The 12,900-nt window shown below is 43.0% G+C and overlaps 3 non-coding genes across 3 annotated transcripts; all 3 read right to left on the reverse strand.

The window, feature by feature from the left end:
- Nucleotides 1–2,496: 2,496 nt before the first annotated feature.
- Nucleotides 2,497–2,712, reverse strand: LOC148069491 (small nucleolar RNA U3). Its single transcript, XR_015713051.1, has one exon. It is a non-coding gene; the product is annotated as a small nucleolar RNA U3 (small nucleolar RNA).
- A 6,834-nt stretch (nt 2,713–9,546) lies between these two features.
- On the reverse strand, nt 9,547–9,762 carry LOC148069492 (small nucleolar RNA U3). The gene has a single exon (XR_015713141.1). It is a non-coding gene; the product is annotated as a small nucleolar RNA U3 (small nucleolar RNA).
- A 2,922-nt stretch (nt 9,763–12,684) lies between these two features.
- On the reverse strand, nt 12,685–12,900 carry LOC148069493 (small nucleolar RNA U3). The gene has a single exon (XR_015713060.1). It is a non-coding gene; the product is annotated as a small nucleolar RNA U3 (small nucleolar RNA).

Here is a 12,900-nt window from a genome sequence, read left to right on the forward strand (position 1 = left end):
AACACTAACAGTTTATTATGCTCAGGGACTGTGCTGATCAACTTTGTGAGTTGGTCACACACATCTTCAACCTGAGCCTCAAACTGGAGAAGGTTCCGGTCCAGTGGAAGACCTCCTGTGTGGTTCCGGTTCCCAAGGCGGTACACGCGAAGGAGCCAAGCCACTTCAGACCAGTCGCCCTGACCTCCCATCTGATGAAGACCATGGAGAGGCTGGTACTCCGCCATCTACGCACGACGGTGAGCTCTGCGTTAGATCCACTGCAGTTCGCCTACAGGCCAAAGATGGGGGTGGATGACGCCGTCATCTACATACAGCACCGGGCACTGACTCATCTGGAAGCCGCCGGTAGCACTGTGAGAGTCATGTTTTTTGACTTCTCAAGTGCTTTCAACACCATCCAGCCGGCACTGCTAAGGAAGAAGATGGAGGACGCAGGAGTTGGGACACAGCTGGCAGCATGGACGATGGACTACCTCACCAACAGGCCGCAGTATGTGAGGCTGCAGGACTGCAGGTCTGAGGTGACCATCTGCAGCACATGGGCGCCTCAAGGGACAGTGCTGTCACCTTTCCTTTTTTCCCTCTACACGGCGGACTTTACTTATGACTCCAGCAGCTGTCACCTCCAGAAGTTTTCTGACGACTCGGCCATGTGGGCTGCGTGTCTGGGGGGGGCGAGCTGGAGTACAAGCAGTCATCAAGGACTTTGTTGACTGGTGTGAGAGCAACTACCTTTGCTTAAACACCGGTAAGACAAGGGAGATGGTGATTGACTTCAGGAAAAAGTCCCCACCACATCAACCGGTGAGCATCCAGGGCTCGGACATTGAGCTGGTGGACAGCTTCAAATACCTGGGTGTTCACCTCAACAATAAACTGAACTGGTCCACACATATCAACGCCGTGTATAAGAAGGGCCGAAGTCGCCTCCACCTCCTGGGGAGACTGAGGTCCTTCAGAGTGTGCAGACCACTATTAAGGACTTTCTATGACTCCGTGGTAGCCTCTGCTATCCACTACGCTGTGGTCTGCTGGGGAGCAGGCAGCACGGACCGGGACAGGAAGAGACTGAACAGGCTGGTCACGAGGGCCGGCTCTGTCCTGGGCCGCTCGCTAGACTCGGTGGAGGAGGTAGTTGATGACAGTGAACATATGAAGTGAATCATTATTCTCTGTCTGCTTCATGCTCAGGAAGGAATATCATGACTCTTCATTGTGGTTAGTGACATTTATTTCACAGCAAAATAATTATATAATATAAATTATTATATACTGTTTATACTATATTGAACTGTTTTAAACGTATTAATATTTATATTTATACAATTTATAAATACATCTCTCTGCTGAGTTTTTCACGGTTGCCAAGCAACAACGTTTAGTTGCCAGTTCACTGCTGTGTTTTCTGTGCAATGACAATAAAAGAAAGTCTAAAGTCTAAAGTCTAAACACAATCATTTTCACAACAAGATTATACATAACATCAAGTAAAAAACGCAAAGATGCTCAAGACAAAAACTCATATGAATCTATTGTAAATAACTAAATTAAAAAACGTTATTAAAAATATTAGTTAGGTGTAAAAAATATTATTTTTTTAATTTCATGGTTTATTAGAATTATTATTATATGTATTATTTAACTCGGGCAAAATAAAGGGTTGTTTCAATGGGAACAGACAACAAGAACACAATTCACATGATTTTCACTACATGACTCTTAAAAAAAACAAAAAACTAAATGTAGTCACTAACTCTAATAAGTGATAGAACATGTCTTGTAATTGTATTATTTAATTTAGGTTTTAAAACAATGTTTCAGATAATCTTAGAAATATTCTTATAGGTATTAATTAGTGATAGTTGATGAGGCCTCATGATACACCTGTGTAGTGAAAACACTGTATTATGATACATTAACTTCATCTAACTTCATTACTAGATGTCACTCTAAATTTAAATTATGCCAGGATTCATTAAATTATTGGATTTTACCCTAACATTGTAAAGAAGAGAGTGCCATCTAGTGGCCTTTCAAAATACACAGCTGTATCATGATATAGTGACTTCATTTTAAAGACGACTAGATGACACTCAGTTTAAAATTGACGTCAGGTTTAATTTAAATATTAGAATAGATCCTAACATTACAAGGAAGAGAGTGACATCTTGTGGCCTTTCAACATGAGGGCAGTGTATCATGAGACAGCTACACAACTGTTTCATGAAGCCTCTTTAACCCATCACTAGTTTTATTTACATGTATTGCTGTTGAAAACAATGAACATTGAAACAGTTACAATTGTTAGTACCATAAATGTCACTAAATGTGATTCAATAATACTTCTTAACCATATTATCTTGATGAAAATATTCTTGAATACAAATATTTTGATTGTAAGTATATAAGAAAACTTAACTTGATATTATTGCTAGTACGTCTAAATTAAAAGTCCATTCTGTCATTTAAATGTTCTATTAACAAGATAAAAGAACCACTCTGATCATATACCTCCTCTCAATACTCCACAAGGAAGTAAAGAAGGATCATCAATGACAGTGAACATATGAAGTAAATCATTATTCTCTGTCTGCTTCATGCTTAGGAAGGAATATCATGACTCTTCATTGTGGTTAGTGACACCAAACACTCTAGAAACACATTTCTCAAGTTAACAACTATAGAAATGATCCCTGAAAGTATAGTCTTAACTTAACTCTGCATGACAATCACACTCCATCCTCACAACAAACTATTGTATTCATGGTATATATCCTTATTACAATTATTATTATTATTTTTAACTCTAGCAAACAAAAAAGGGTTGTTTCAACGTGAACATCCAACAAGAAAACAATTCACACTTCACATGCTTTTCAGTGCATGACTCAAAAAAAAATGTAGTCACTAACTCTGTAGCTTTTTAAAACAATGTTTCAGATAATCTTAGAAATATTCTTGTAGGCAATAATTAGTGATGGTTGATGAGGCCTCATGATACAACTGTGTAGTGAAAACACTGTAACATGATACAATTTATAGACCACTAGATCGCACTCTTAGTAATAGAGTTATTGGATTGTGGGCTAACATTGGAAAGAAGAGAGTGTCATCTAGTGGCCTTTCAAAATACATAGTGGTATAAAAATGTTCCAGATAATTTTAGAAAAATTCTTGTAGGTATTAATTAGTGATGGTTGATGAGGCCTCATGATACACCTGTGTAGTGAAGACACTTGCTGTGTCTCAAATCGCATACTACTCTTAGTATGCTAGAAGTTAGTATGCATCAGTTTAGTGTACGTACTAACTAGTACGCAGATTCTCCACAGATAGTATTGCTATGTCTCAAATCGCATACTAGCGTACTAAAAGTTAGTATTTTTAGTGCGTTAGTGCCTCTCAATTCTTAGTATGCGAAATTTAGTGCGCCATGCACACTAAATTGGCGTACTAAAACGCCCACAAAACTGAGCATGGTTCGATGGACACTAACCACACTAAACAGCCGCCATCTTAGTGACGTTTTAAACGGAAGTTACGTCATATATAAATGTATATATATGCATATACTTACAGGTGAATTTTCCGCAGCAGTAGAAGGATAAACACGTCTTCGCTCCTGATACCAGCTTAAATATCTCGCGATTTTTTAGATTCTCATATTTTTTCTTTATTTCTTTTTCCAAAGTTGCAAAACGTGCTGCCAGCAGATGTCGGCGATATCGTTCAAACAGCTGGTTGAATCGTTAAATAGAAGTAGAAGAAGAAGCTGTCATGTGATTTCCGGTTAGTGTGTAGCAGCAGTGTTTGATTTGAGACGTACTATCTGTGGATATTTGCGTACTAGTTAGTATGTACACTAAACTGATGCATACTAACTTCTAGCATACTAAGAGTAGTATGCGATTTGAGACACAGCACATGTCTCAAATCAAACACGGCTTTAGACATGAAGAAACTGTATCATGAGACATAAATGTCAGTAAATGTGATTTAATAATCCTTTGTTAACATATTATTTTGATGAGATTATCTGTATGTACTGTATGTAGCCTGCAGCAATCAAGGAGGAGACTGCGCAGTCTTCAGGCCGGAAGCAGCAGGTTAAAGGGCAGCTTCTTCCTTCAGGCTTAATGTATGTTGGTCTAGCACCAACATACATTAAAGATGTAATCCAAACTTACCAACCCTCTAGGACCTTACGATCCTTAAACTCTGATCTATTAGTTATACCACAAATCTCTAAATGTAGATTTGGAGCCAGGGCCTTCAGTTTTCAAGCCCCTCTGCTGTGGAACCAACTACCGGCTTCAGTCCGGAGGGCAGACACCCTCTCTATGTTTCAAAACAATCTTAAAACCTCACTTTTCCATAAAGACTATAATTAACCTAACTGTTTATCTTAGCTGCTATAGGCTGAGAATGTGTGTGTGTGTGTGTTCATAGTGTGTGAAGTGTATGTGTATGAACACACACGTGAACACACATCGGGTGTGTGTGAAGCGTCAGTGCAGTAGAACTGTGGTAGTAGTGCTCGTAGCTAGTGCATATTGCATGCCACTTTTGCTTGCTTCCTTCTGCTTTCAGCTACGGCCACCGGCTAGCCTCTGTCCGGGCTGAAAAGAGGAGCATAGCGTGTAAGTCTCCTCCTGCCGGTACATAGCCTCTCCACCACCAAGACTCCTACAGTGCCTCCTCGCGGCCACACACGGAAACTGGGTACCTCGCGGTCCCAGGCTAAACTGTAGGAGATCTCGGAGCAGCAGTGGGCCCTAGAGAGAAGGCATGCAGGCCCACCGGTGTGTGGACACACCCTGGCGCCTCTCAACCACTGCCCCAGCCTATGGGTAAATAGCATAAGCAGATGGGGCTCATAGCCATGGTAGGCAACCCATCTAGGAGAAGGACACTCGGACCAAAAACCTGTGGAGATAACCAGCACCAGGCAGTCACCAACAAACCGATGTTCTGGCAGTTTTCTGCAGAGACTGCGCGCCACTGGCCTCACTATAATCTATTCTCTTGCGCAGGCCTGCTCCAAATACCCCAACTCCACCCCACCCCATTCCCACCCCCCTATAAGAAGTCCTGCGGCGATAGGGAAGGGCGGTAGGTACAGGTCAGGATGTGACTGGGAGTATCTAGCCCAACCCTGCATGCTAGGCGGCGTGAGATAGATGGTCGCCGAGGAGTGGGATGGAACAGCGCTCCTCTCCGGCAGCTCCTCACGCGACTGAGCAGCTCCTCCCTGTTCACCCTGAGAGGGAGGGGCCTAGAAAAGGTGGCCTAAAAAAGGTCTGTTCCACTTAACCCGGGCAGCCTGCCGCAGCTGCCGGGTCATCCCTTTACGCGGTCGAAAATATAAGCATAAGAAAACCCGCATCAATCTCACCATTGCAACCTGGAACGTCCGCACACTTTTGGATGCGTGTGATGACTCCTGTCGTCCCCGAAGCAGAACAGCGCTGGTTGCACACGAGCTGCAGAGAAAAAACACCAATATCGCAGCTCTTAGCGAAACCCGCTTCCATGGCGAGGATTCCATAACAGAGGTAGGAGAAGGCTACACCTTCTTCTGGAGGGGGCTTCCAGAAGGCTCCCACCGCTTCCATCGTGTAGGTTTTGCTGTGCGCTCAAGCCTGCTTCAGAGAATTCCTGAATCCCCGACCGGCATCAGTGAAAGACTGATGACCTGGCGGATTCCACTCACCAACAACCGTCATGCCACTCTCATCAGTGCATACGCCCCAACACTGGATGCTGACCCTGAGTACAAGGAACTCTTCTATGCCTCCCTGCACTCCACCGTAAATAAAACACCCCCTACCGACAAGCTCATTGTCCTTGGGGATTTTAACGCGAGAGTGGGCTCTGACGGTGTGCTTTTGGAAGGATGTGGGCAGCACGGTGTTGGTAAGCTCAATGAGAATGGTCTTCGCCTCCTCACTCTCTGCTCTGAGTATCGGCTGGTCATCACCAACACCTTGTTCCAAATGAAGAACAAGTTCAATAGCTCCTGGCAGCACCCCTGCTCTAAACACTGGCACCTCCTTGATTATATCATCGTCCGCCAAGCTGACAGGAAGGAGGTGTGAGTCACCAGAGCCATGCGTGGAGCTGACTGTTGGACTGACCACCGCTTGATCAGAACCAAACTCACCCTGGAACTCCGTCCTCCACTGAGGAAAACACCACCCTGCAAGAAGCTCAATTGCGATGCACTGAAGTCCCCGCACTCAGTCAACCAGCTCAGGGAACAGATTGCCTTACAGCTGTCCAATCTCCCTGAAACACCAGCCGTTCCTGACATCAGCTCTAGCTGGAGCACTCTACGCACTGCTATCTACCAGGCTGCAGTAGAGTCTGTAGGGTACACCAGACGGCGACACCAAGACTGGTTTGATAACAGCGCACCAGGTATCCACAACCTACTTCAGGCAAAACACAAGGCCCTTGCAGCTCACCTTTCCAACCCCAAATCCACCTCGCTGAAGGCCCACTTCACCAACATTCGGGCTGAAACCCAGCGCACCCTCAGAGCCATGGAGAATGACTGGTGGACAAAGAAAGCACATGAGATACAGCATCACGCAGACACCAACAACTCCCACGCTTTCTATGACGCCATCAAGGTCATCTATGGCCCACAGAGGAAAAACATATCTCCGGTCAGATCAGAAGATGGTACCATCCTGTACAAGGACAAACAACAGATCCTGGATAGATGGGCTGAGCACTTCAACACCCTGCTGAACACCTCATATCCAACCAGGATGGACACACTTGCTGACCTCCCATGCCTCCCAACCGTCACAGATCTGGATTCCTCCCCCAGCTTTGCTGAAGTACAAAAAGCCATCGCTGGCCTGAAGAACAATGAGAGCCCGGGGCTTGATGGAATCCCGGCAGAAATACTGAAGCATGGCGGATACCTCCTCACCAGCAGATTACACCAACTGATCAGTACCATCTGGTCATCTGAAGTCATCCCGCAAGATTGGAAGGATGCCACCATCGTCACAATCTTTAAGCGCAAAGGTGACAAAGCAGACTGCGGTAATAGCAGGGGCATTTCCCTCCTATCGGTTGCCGGAAAGGTGCTAGCACGGGTGATGCTCCTTCGACTAGCATCTCATGCTACTGTTAACATCCTGCCCAAATCCCAGTGCGGTTTTAGGCAACAGCGCAGCACCACTGACATGATCTTTGTTGCTAGACAGGTACAGGAAAAATGCAGAGAACACTGCAAGGACCTGTACCTAGCTTTCATTGATCTGTCCAAGGCCTTCGACACAGTAAACCGGGAACTGCTGTGGGATGTGCTGGGGAAGCTGGGGGTTCCACCAAAGTTCAGGAACATCTTGCGGCAGTTCCATGATGGAATGCAAGCCTGTGTGAGTGTTGGTGGCCAGCAGTCTCCCTTCTTCAGTGTGGATGTGGGGGTCAAGCAAGGGTGTGTCCTAGCCCCTACCATCTTCAACATTTTCCTCTCCACCGTCACCATCCTCTCTCACAAACTCCTGGACCCATCAGATGGGTGTACAGATACAGTACAGACTGGATGGCAACCTCTTCAATATTCGGCGCCTTCAAGCCTTCACTAAAACCACCAACCAACACATCTTAGAGCTACAGTATGCAGATGACTGTGCTCTCCTTGCCCACTCACCAGAATCCCTACAGCGTGCGTTAAACGTGGTCGCATCCATCTACAGCGCCATTGGTCTCCAAATCAACATCAGGAAAACACAGATAGTTGTCCAGGAGTTCACCCACCAAACACATGTGCGTACCTTCACCCTCGATGGTCATCCCCTTGCCATCGTCCCACACTTCACCTACCTAGGCAGCATTCTGTCCCCCTCCTGCAACATTGATGATGACATCCAGGTCCGAGTCGGTCTGGCCTCCGCTGCCTTTGGCAGGCTTAGCTCCAGGGTATTCCACAACAGGAACCTCACCAGCTCCACCAAAGCAGCTGTGTACAAGGCGGTCTGCCTCTCTACACTGCTGTACGGGTCGGAAACCTGGACACCCTACCAGAGGCACATAAAAACACTAGAGGCCTTCCACATCCGCTGCCTTCAAAGGATCCTGGGTGTGTCCTGGGAAGACAGGGTGCCATATGTTGATATCCTTGAACGTACCCACACACCTATCATCGCCGTTCTCCTTGCGAAGAAACACCTGCGCTGGGTTGGGCATGTGATCCGTATGCCTGCCCACCGCCTGCCCAGGCAAATCCTCTACGGCCAACTTCTGGATGGCCAGAGATCTGCTGGTGGTCCAAAAAAGCGATTCAAGGATCATCTCAAAACTACTCCTGAAGCTGTGCTGATCGCCATACTTCAGGAGCAAGCCACAGAGAGGAGGATACGGCGACGTGCACCGAGGCATCAGCCTGCTACAGGGACCACACCCTTCAGTGCCACGTACCTCTGTCTGTCTCCTGTGGCAAAACCTGCGGATCCCGCATCGGCCTGCACAGCCACATGGCTATGCACCACCGCAACACACCCCAATAAATGTCCATTCATTCAATTTGGAGCAACGTCATCATCGTTATCGATGGACTGCCATAAAAGGCTGAGAATGCTGGAGGAGTTTTAGAAACAGAGCTCTGTATATCCTTCTTTTCTGCATTACAGTCATCACCTGTGCAGTTTAAACCCACACCTTTTTTTTCTCTCCCGGAGCCCCAGGGCTCCACCTCCAGACCTGCTGCCTACCAGGATCTTCACCACGTCATCAGATCCTGAGTCCTCTCCAGCACCTCCATGGACTCTCCTACACTCTCCTATTTTTTCTCACTATATCCTCCCTCACTCTTCTCCTTATCCATCCGTCTACCTCCCCCATCCTTCCTCCCAGCCGTTCAAAGCAGGAGGCTGTCAACAATGAGTCAGGTTCTACTCGAGGTTTCTGCCTTCTAAAAGGAAGTTTTTCCTTGCCATAGCTCACTATACAGTGTTTCGCTTCTTGCTCATTGTTGAATTGCTGGGATCTATTTTTCCTTAATCAACTATAGTCTTACTTCAACTGTATAGTGTCTTGACATAACGTTGTTATGATAAGACACTATAAATAAAATTGAATTGAATTGAAATGACAGGAGACTCAACTCCCTCCCTTCACTCTCACCTCCGCTGTGCTTTAACTTTGTTCTTTGTTTTTTGTTGATATTCTGTTTATAAATTGATTATTTAAGTAGTTTGGATTATTTATTTTTGATTTATTTATTGATTTTGTTAAATGTCTTATTAAATGTCTTTCAACCGTCTACTTCATGTTTTGCATTGTAGGTCTGAGAGGACTACAATTTCATCTATGCTTTATGTCTTAATATATGTATATTTGAGAATAAAAGAACTTGAACTTGGTAAGAAAATTAACCCCATACTTTTTGCTAGTTTATTCATATTACAAATGTATTTTCTGTTTCATAGTCACACAGTTTTACAACTTTCTACTAATGTTGTGTTGAGTTTAACTCTAGTTGTAACTGCTCTCATTTAAATGTTATATTAACAAGATAAAAGAACCACTCTGATCATATTCCTCCTCTCAATACTCCACAAGGAAGTAAAGAAGGATCATCAATGACAGTAAACATATGAAGTAAATCATTATTCTCTGTCTGCTTCATGCTCAGGAAGGAATATCATGACTCTTCATTGTGGTTAGTGACACCAAACACTCTAGAAACACATTTCTCAAGTTAACAACTATAGAAATGATCCCTGAAAGTATAGTCTTAACTTAACTCTGCATGACAATCACACTCCATCCTCACAACAAACTACTTTATTCATGGTTTATTACAATTATTATTATATTTTGTATTTAACTGTAGAAAAAAAGGATGTTTCAATGGGAAGATACAACAATAACACAATTCACACTCCACATGCTTTTCACTGCATGACTTTAAAAAAAAAAAAAAAAAGAAAAACTAAACGTAGTCACAAACTCTAGGTTTTTGAAACAATGTTTCAGATAATCTTAGAAATATTATTGTAGGTATTAATTAGTGATGGTTGATTAGGCCTCATGATACACATGTGTAGTGAAAACACTGTATCATGATACAGTAAGTTTATTTTAAGGCCACTAGATCACTCTAAATTTAAAATTATGCTAGGTTTAATTGAAATATTGGATTACATTTTAACATTTCAAAGAACAGAGTGCCATCTAGTGGACTATCAGCATGAAGACACTGTATCGTCTTCACTACACTGCAGTATCATGAAGTCTCATGAACCCATCACTAGTATTATTTCCATTTATTAATGAACGACAAAACAGTGCCATAAATGTCACTAAATGTGATTCAATAATACTTTTTAACCATGTTTTGATGAGATTTGTATTGATTTAAATTATTCAGATTTTATGTGCAGTATATAAGAAAAAATAACTTGGTTCTTTTTGCAATTATACAGTGCCTTGCGAAAGTATTCGGCCCCCTTGAACCTTTCAACATTTCAGGCTTCAAACATAAAGATATACAATTTAAATTTTTTGTCAAGAATCAACAACAAGTGGGACACAATCGTGAAGTGGAACGAAATTTATTGGATAATTTAAACTTTTTTAACAAATAAAAAACTGAAAAGTGGGACGTGCAATATTATTCGGCCCCCTTGCGCTAATACTTTGTAGCGCCACCTTTTGCTGCAATTACAGCTGCAAGTCGCTTGGGGTATGTCTCTATCAGTTTTGCACATCGAGAGACTGGAATTCTTGCCCATTCTTCCTTGCAAAACAGCTCGAGCTCAGTGAGGTTGGATGGAGAGCGTTTGTGAACAGCAGTCTTCAGCTCTTTCCACAGATTCTCGATTGGATTCAGGTCTGGACTTTGACTTGGCCATTCTAACACCTGGATACGTCTATTTGTGAACCATTCCATTGTAGATTTGGCTTTATGTTTTGGATCATTGTCCTGTTGGAAGATAAATCTCCGTCCCAGTCTCAGGTCTTTTGCAGACTCCAACAGGTTTTCTTCCAGAATGGTCCTGTATTTGGCTCCATCCATCTTCCCATCAATTTTAGCCATCTTCCCTGTCCCTGCTGAAGAAAAGCAGGCCCAAACCATGATGCTGCCACCACCATGTTTGACAGTGGGGATGGTGTGTTCAGGGTGATGAGCTGTGTTGCTTTTACGCCAAACATATCGTTTTGCATTGTGGCCAAAAAGTTCGATTTTGGTTTCATCTGACCAGAGCACCTTCTTCCACATGTTTGGTGTGTCTCCCAGGTGGCTTGTGGCAAACTTTTAACAAGACTTTTTATGGATATCTTTGAGAAATGGCTTTCTTCTTGCCACTCTTCCATAAAGGCCAGATTTGTGCAGTGCACGACTGATTGTTGTCCTATGGACAGACTCTCCCACCTCAGCTGTAGTTATCTGCAGTTCATCCAGAGTGATCATGGGCCTCTTGGCTGCATCTCTGATCAGTCTTCTCCTTGTTTGAGATGAAAGTTTGGAGGGACGGCCGGGTCTTGGTAGATTTGCAGTGGTCTGATACTCCTTCCATTTCAATATAATTGCTTGCACAGTGCTCCTTGAGATGTTTAAAGCTTGGGAAATCTTTTTGTATCCAAATCCGGCTTTAAACTTCTCCACAACAGTATCTCGGACCTGCCTGGTGTGTTCCTTTGTCTTCATGGTTCTCTCTGCGCTTTAAACAGAACCCTGAGACTATCAAAGAGCAGGTGCATTTATACGGAGACTTGATTACACACAGGTGCATTCTATTTATCATCATCAGTCATTTAGGACAACATTGGATCATTCAAAGATCCTCACTGAACTTCTGGAGTGAGTTTGCTGCACTGAAAGTAAAGGGGCCGAATAATATTGCACGCCCCACTTTTCAGTTTTTTATTTGTTAAAAAAGTTTAAATTATCCAATAAATTTCGTTCCACTTCACGATTGTGTCCCACTTGTTGTTGATTCATGACAAAAAATTAAAATTTTATATCTTTATGTTTGAAGCCTGAAATGTGGCGAAATGTTGAAAGGTTCAAGGGGGCCGAATACTTTCGCAAGGCACTGTATCTACATTACATTACTATTCTCTGTTTCATGGTCACACAGTGATGGAACATTCTGCAAAAGATGTAAAGGCTTTACATCTTTTTTATAACTGCTCTCATTTAAATGTTATATTAACAAGATGTGACCGGTTCGGTAATCGCTCGCGAAGTTCCTAAGATGGTGAAATTATATAAAAAAAGAAGAAACAGACTGAAGCCAAGCACCTTTGAAAACTGCTTATAAAAAAAAAATCAATAAGTATTTCAGCAAACAAGTTAGTCAAGCACATGTATTTATTATCAGAATCATTTGTGCACAAAATATGCAATGTTCCCAATTGTCCACATGATGGAATGGTCGTGCAAATGAAGCCTCACGAGGCTTTGCTCCAAAGATGAACTACTCGGCTGGGAGGCTTCAGTGCTTCATCTCACCATTACTAGTTTTTAGTGCCACAAATGTGTCTAAATATGATGCAATAATACTTTTTAACCATATTTTGATGAGAATATTCTTGAACATAATTATTTTGATCTGTATGTATAGTATATAAGACTAAACTTGATACTTTTTGATAACACATCTAAATTAGAAATCCATCCTCATTTAAATGTTATATTAACAAGATAAAAGAACCAGTCTGATCATATTCCTCCTCTCAATACTCCACAAGGAAGTAAAGAAGGATCATCAATGACAGTGAACATATGAAGTAAATCATTATTCTCTGTCTGCTTCATGCTCAGGAAGGAATATCATGACTCTTCATTGTGGTTAGTGACACCAAACACTCTAGAAACACATTTCTCAAGTTAACAACTATAGAAATGATCTGTGAAAGTATAGTCTT

Source organism: Callionymus lyra, chromosome 11 (assembly GCF_982586985.1).
Source record: "Callionymus lyra chromosome 11, fCalLyr1.hap1.1, whole genome shotgun sequence".
NCBI classification, from domain to species: domain Eukaryota; kingdom Metazoa; phylum Chordata; class Actinopteri; order Syngnathiformes; family Callionymidae; genus Callionymus; species Callionymus lyra.